Below are 7522 nucleotides of genomic sequence, written 5' to 3' on the forward strand. Positions count from 1 at the left end.
AGTTTACCTTCAAGCTTCTTAGTTTCAGCTGATGAAGATGAATTCGTGGCTACTTCATGCACTCCTCTAATGACTATAGCATCATTTATGGCACTAAACTGTTGGGAGTTGGAAGCCATCTTCTCAATTAAATTTCTGGCTTCAGCAGGGGTCATGTCTCCAAGGGCTCCACCACTGGCAGCATCTATCATACTTCTCTCCATGTTACTGAGTCCTTCATAAAAATATTGGAGAAGAAGCTGCTCAGAAATCTGGTGGTGAGGGCAACTGGCACATAGTTTTTTAAATCTCTCCCATTATTCATATAGGCTCTCTCCACTGAGTTGCATAATGCCTGAAATATCCTTTCTGATGGTCGTGGTCCTGGAAGCAGGGAAATTTTTTTCTAAGAATACTCTCTTGAGGTCATCCCAGCTAATGATGGACCTTGGAGCAAGGTAATATAGCCAGTCCTTTGCCACTCCCTCTAAAGAATGAGGAAAATCCTTCAGAAATATGTGATCCTCCTGGACATCTGGGGGTTTCATGGTGGAGCAGACAATATGGAATTCTTTCAGATGTTTGTGCGGATCTTCACCTGCAAGGCCATGAAACTTTGGAAGCAAATGGATTAGTCCAGTTTTAAGAACATATGGGACATCCTCATCAGGGTATTGGATGCACAAGCTTTCGTAGGTGAAATCAGGTGCAGCCATTTCCCTTAGAGTCCTCTCATATGGTGGAGGTTGTGCCATGTTCTCAGAATGTTCAAAATCAGAATGTTCAAAACTATAATGCTCAAAATCAGGATGTTCAAAATTACCAACCACAGAATGCTCAGACTCACCAATAACAGAATGCTCGGGATGCTCAAAAGGTACAAAATGATGCCTAACTAATCTATGAAATGTCCTATCTATCTCAGGATCAAAAGGTTGTAAAGTCAGATGGATTGACTCTAGTCATACACTACATTCAGCATGCACAACTAGTTGCCTTCTTATGCAAGTAACAGTGTAGGTTTGAACTACAGCTACCCTCAAATAATATCCAAATGACTTGAAATTTTGTGAGCAACACCCTAAAATCATGAAAAGATGGCACAAAAGTTTTCAGGCAAAAATTCAAAGTCTAACTATGGAAACTACCTAAGGAAAGTTTAGAAAAATAAAACAATAAAACTTGACAAATAAAAAAAATAAAAAACTAGTAAACAGGCGATTTTGGCTAGCTAGAGATCTCAGTCGGCCTTCGGAGGTTTGCCACAATATGGGAAATTTTTTTCTACCCCAAATACATATATAATAATAGTCATTATGATACCCGGAGCAAAAGTTATGACCGTTTGAAGTTTTGGTAAACACAAGTTCTCAAATTTTTTTGAATATCTCAAATCTGGGCACAACAAGTGTTCCTCATATTTTTCACACAAAATATGAGTCAAAAGAACCTACCACACCAAAATTCAGCCAAAAATAACAACCCTAACTATCAAAACAAAAATCGTCAATTAAATTGTCAACACTATTCACTAATTCAGTCACTAATGGATTTGCACTACTGCTCTGTTTCCCAGGTCAGTAAAAGTGGTCGCTAAATCCGTCGCAAAGCACTATTTATAGCAAAACACAAAAACTGAAATAGGGGAAGCGCTGAACAGAAAAACTAAAGCAAAACACCACACTAACACAACATGAAAACTTAAAACAACTAAACATAAAACACGAATCACTAGCTATTATGAACCTTTGGACACTGCTCCCCGACAACGTCGCCAAATTTGATCGAGGCCATACCCGAATCAAATAAACACTAAAAATGCAGTATCTAGGAAGTGATCCTAGGTCGTCTCCCAACAAGCAATGTTCAACCAAACGTTCATAACAAATAGTAGGAAAATAGTAACGAATTGGGGGGAGAGGGGTTGTTTGCTTTTGTAAATTAAACAGCGAATAGATGTGAATTAGAAAATATTAGAATTAAAACACGTTGCTTCCCCTTGATTCACAAGCAAGTCTCTTATCCTAGGTTACTAGAGTTTATCCTTTATCAGTTCAACCACTTAATCCAACCCTAAATTAAATTACTAAGTGAAATTTAACATAAGGCATTCATAATGTGATTAAGCAACACATACACCAATTAATCATAAACAATCATTAAGCATGAACGTAAATTAAGCGCAGAGACAATTAATCAAGCACTAAGCATGCATGAATTAATAGCAACAAATACAGAGTAATTGGTGAAGAGGAAAAACTGATCAGAATTTAATAGTAATAATAAAACCTCAAAGAGAGTTGTGCTTGATCCTCAAGAGAAAAAAACGTTGGAGACTTAGCTTTCCATTAATCAATAGAAAACGAAATTGTAGTAAAAACGAAGAAAACTATAATTATTCTCCAAAACGAAAAAGAAACTAAAACGAATTGAGAGTAACACTCTAAAACTAAAATGAAAAAGAGAGAGAGGAGAGGAGAGAGAGAAGAGAGCCTAAACTAGAACCTTGGTGCTGTTATATAGTTTTCAGCCCCAAAGCTTACAAATCTGTTTTAAATCCAAACCCATAAATAAAATAAAATCTAGATAAGATGAGATCTAGATGAAATAATATCTAGATGAGATCAAATCTAAATAATATCTAGATAAGATAAAATCTAGATAAGATAAAATTTGGTAGAATAAAATAGTCTACTCTCTTCAAGTTCAAGCCCAATTGCTTATAATTCTCCTGAAATTAAATTAAAAACACAAAATTAATCTTGTAGGCCCAAATGATAAAACTGCATAATTAATTTGACAATTAAGGTTAATCAGTAATTAAAATGGTGACAAAAAGGGTTAAGAAATATGAGAAAATAATGACACATCAGCAATAGTGGCATTAGCTACCTTTGGGTGCTCCTGTCTCCAAACCGTGTGAGCAATAGGCCTCCACTTGGTGACCTCCGCCTCCAAGGACGCCACCTTGCGTAGAGTCTCTTGGTGCCATTGTCCATTCTCCTCCTGAATCACCAAACTTCTCTGAAGGAAGACTTTGGTGGAGTCCATAGCATTCTGCACCCCAGCTGACCAAATAAGGTTTCTATAAAAGGCTGACACAAAGCTAACTGGGGTCTTCTGCTCCAATTTGTAATTTGCACTGTACAGTGAATTAGCATCGCTGGAAGTGTACAGTTGATCCAAAGAAAAATGGGAACGAGAAGATGAGGAAGGCACCGCCGTTGCCAACACAGCAAAGGGAGGAACCGATGGAGCCAAAGAAGGGGGCGACAACATCATAGGAGCACTAGTGGTCACCACACCGGCACTCAGCAAGGGTGTGGCAACGGTGGACGAAGACACCACAACAAAACTAGATGAAGTAGTCGACACATCAACTCCAGCAACAGGAGTAATCTCCTAAGCAGGTACAACAAGAGGAGGTGGAGGGGCAAGAATAGCAGCAACAACAGTAACAGGAGCAGGAGCCTCGACGACCGACGAAGTTGGAGGCAGATCTTGTAAACTCGAAGGGTAACCCGACTAGGCGTCAACCCTACAACTAGCCTAAGTGCACGAAGACTTATAGGGGCCCTCAACTTCTTATGGCCTGACACCCCAATGTTGTCATCTTGCTTCCTCCTACAAAAAACAGAGGATGGGGCACTAGGGGCGACCTTAGCAACAACAAAAACAAGGTCAACCTCACTAGCAGGTTGATCCCTTTCTCCGGAAGTAGGGGACAACAGACAGTGGCACGGTCCCACCAGTAAGACTAACCTACTTCACCAGTGGCCTCCAAGGGAAGTTACCCATAATTCTTGCAAAACAAGCAACAATAGTGCAATAGATGTCAATTCAAGTCACAATGTAGTTCAAACACAAAGAAGGAAGACAAGAAAAGATAAAGTGTTTACTGTCCAAGGCAGCATGAGCATCACTCGCCGAGGAAAGAGACAGAATGGCCTGCGCGTCTAACAAGGCCAATAGCTATTCCAAAATAACTTTATTGACATTCTCTAAGAGGGTCAACAAATCCTCGTCAAATGATTTGAACCTGGTGGGGTTAGACTGCCAGTAGAACGGGAAGCAGGGCTCCCCGTCCTTGTTGAACATAAGTGGAAAACCATTAGCCACAACATAAGTAGCTAGGACCTTGAAGCGGAGAAAAACGTTTAAGTCAAACTCAAACAACTTCTTGGACACGCTGTTCAAGAACCAATCTTTCTAGTTAGCTTCATTTGTAAGAAAAACACAAAGATCGACACATTAGGCCGGATGTTGAAGAAGGAGCACAAAATTTCAAAGGCTTTCACCATGACCCAACTATTCAAGTAGAGTAGGCAATGGGACACATTCAACTGCTCAAGAAGAGCACACTGAAAAATGGTCAAGGGAAGAATGAGACCCAACTTCAAATAGACATTTGTACATGAAGAACAAGGGCGGACTGCTCGACACCCCCTCATGAAAGGGAATTCATCACTCTCACAAGCCTGGACGACCATCTTGCAGGAGTCCTCAGGGTTCGCCAATTTCACCTAGCATTGTAGAGCAACAACATATGCCGTACAGGTGAAGGAGGACTTATACTTCAAAACATCATCCCTCACCCACTCAAAGCCAACAATGATAGGTGGGGATGATGGAAACCCAGCAGTATGCCTACATCGTATGCGAGGAGACACCCAAACGTCCCTACCGATTCTCCTTGCTCCCTAGAAGAAGAAGGGGGAAGAACCACCATGGTTGGGATAGGTTCCCTGGCCGGGGAAGTAGCAGAAGGTCGCGCCCTTTCACGGAGGCAAGTGGTGCCTCCACCAGTACAACGTGAAGCCCTCAACCTCTCCAAGATAGAGGATTCATTGTCAGAGGCACCATGATGAGTATCCTCCGAGGAGGAACCACCAATGGAAATAACCTCCCGGTCCATCAGGGGTTAGACAGAAATGAAGACATGATCAAAAAGAGAATACCTCGAAGGATCAAAGAAGGTGAATGAAGAAGAAAAGGAATCATAAGCATGAAAGCAAAGAAAATTCAGGAGGAAGGAAATCAAAGTGACAATGACTCGAAATCAAATGTCCTCTTTATTTAAAGAGAAGACAGACTCTTCGGTAATTGATGGGAGTTGAAGTGGTGCCCTAAAATTTCACACCACAATGCAGCCCTTCTAACCCACGCACCACGAATCTAGTGCGTGCCCACTCCATGAGTGACACGTACACAAGAGTACTATGCCTGTGCCACACACGCCTGCAGAAGCAGACAAAACATGACGTTTATCTTCAATGTACCCTCCAACGGTCAGAAAAAGGAAATGTTGTCAAATTCATAGGCTTCCCTCACCTAACACGCTAGACCTCACCTGCAAAACTAAAAGCATTTCCACCCTAGACAACTTGATAGAAGCAGCCTGGACAACACTTTGTCCACACTTGGGGACTTTACAAGCTTCATAGACCTGTAACTCTTACACTTGTCGAGGTTACCGCTCTCAACATCACACAACATTTGTCCATACTTGGGGGCTTCACAAAATTGTCACCCTTCTACTTATCAAGGCTATTACCCAGGACATTAGACAAACTCCCTCGATGTGGGATAACCTCCTTCAACCCTGGACAACCTCTTTTGCCCACAAGCCGACTCAAAGCTCGGAGGGCTTATGTGTTGTCCAAGGTCCACAAAATACATGTGGCATCTTATGTGACACTTCAAGACACATGTCAACTCTCCATGTCAACCCTAGCACAGGTGCACGAATGCCCAACCCTTAGCAGCTAGTCTCCCTAACCAATAGGTTATCTCTAACCTTCTATTATTTGAATATATTGTCATCTTTTATCTCTTGGCAGGTACTTAATTATCTACAAAGCCACACATTATCTATAAGGTACAAATTATCTACTAGCTTTTATCTCTGAGTTGTATATTATCTCTAACTTTATCTATTTCCTACCAGCTATTATCCACAAGTTGATAATTGTCTACAAGGGCTATAATACTAGCTTTTATCATTAAGTTGTATATTATCTCTAACTTTATCTATTAGTTATCGGCTATTATCTACAAGTTGATAATTGTCTACAAGGGCTATAACATCCCCTACAAACAAGGACCCGCAACACCATCCTACTCCTATAAGTACCAGGTTCCTTCAAACCCTCAACACATCTCAAACACACGTGCACACTCGCTTGCATACCCGTGTATTCATACTCTCTCTTTTATTCTCCTAAGTAATGTAAAACCCTGAAATGTTATTGATTATAAATCGATGTTTGATTGTGTTTAGCTTGTTGTTTGAATATATGTTTGACTTGAATGATTTTAAATATGACTTGAATTAATCATGTGTGAATTTCTTGATGTGGATGTTGAGTTATGTAGAGTTTTGTTGAGCAAAGTTGAAATTATGAGATTTTAGATTTTTACCTAAACCTAGTTTAGTAAAATCATGATCCCAGATTCGCTAACTGTTGGATCGTCTTAAACTTTTGTCTAAAGCTTTCTAAGACATGTTTCCATATTCTGACCATTGCGATTTTGAAAATAAAAACTTTTGATCTCTTGCTAAGCATGAATGGCACGCTAAGCGCAATTCCAACAGAGAGGGAATGACATTGAGCGCCCAAAGGTGCGCTAAGCCCAATTCTAATAGAGAGGAAGTTGCGCTGGGTGCCTAGAGGTGCACTAAGCCTAATTCCAACAGAGAGGAAGTTGCGCTGAGCACCCAAAGGTGCGCTAAACCCAATTCCAACAGAGAAGAAGTTACGCTGAGCGCCCAGAGGTGCGCTAAGCCCAATTCCAACCAGAGAGGAAGTTGCGCCGAGCGCCCAAGGGTGCGCTAAGCCCGGCCTAGTGCAAAGGGGGTTGTGCTAAGCCTAAATTCTTGCACTAAGTGCAAGAAGTGGACTTCGGCTTAGTGCGACAGTCTCGCTAAGCAAAATTTACAGGTTATAAATACGTCCTCAGCGTGAAAAACATGATTTTTCACTCTCCTCTTCTCCAAAAACGTCACCCAAACCCTAAAACCTCATTTTTCACCACCCAAGACCAGCGATGACCGCCGTGAGCCGCCATTGCTTGCCCTTGAACCCCCACACCAAGAGGAACACTTTAATCGGAGAGGAATCCTCAGAATCCTCCTCAAGGATTCGGTGGAGAAAATTCCCCAATCCTCCGTTTCAAAGCTTCTCTGAGGTAATCTTCATTCCTAAACCCTTCTCCTAATTAGTTTGAGTTCCTCTTAGTGTCTCTTGTGTGTGGGGTACTGTATTAGGGTGTTTTTACACTTCCTTTGAAAAACCCTAGAGAATGAGACATTGAAAAAGTTATCTTTTTATAACATTGAGGTTATTTTTGTGGCAATCACTGAACCCTGGTCACATTGGCGTGATCGGAATTTCAAAATGATGTTTCCTTTTTGTAGAATCCGAAATACCCCTCAACCCTTTATGTTTTGACAGGGGTATTTGACCCTGAATGTTGTCATTGACCTTGCTTTTGAAATCTATATTGATTTTCCTTCAATTTGACACATAGAGACTTGCATTTG

The 7522-nt window shown here is 41.0% G+C and overlaps 1 non-coding gene across 1 annotated transcript; it reads left to right on the plus strand.

The window, feature by feature from the left end:
* The first annotated feature begins 249 nt into the window (after positions 1 to 249).
* On the plus strand, positions 250 to 356 carry LOC112999454 (small nucleolar RNA R71). Its single transcript, XR_003264641.1, has one exon. It is a non-coding gene; the product is annotated as a small nucleolar RNA R71 (small nucleolar RNA).
* The last annotated feature ends 7166 nt before the right edge of the window (positions 357 to 7522 follow it).

The sequence above is a fragment of the Glycine max genome, chromosome 14 (assembly GCF_000004515.6).
Source record: "Glycine max cultivar Williams 82 chromosome 14, Glycine_max_v4.0, whole genome shotgun sequence".
Lineage (NCBI taxonomy): Eukaryota > Viridiplantae > Streptophyta > Magnoliopsida > Fabales > Fabaceae > Glycine > Glycine max.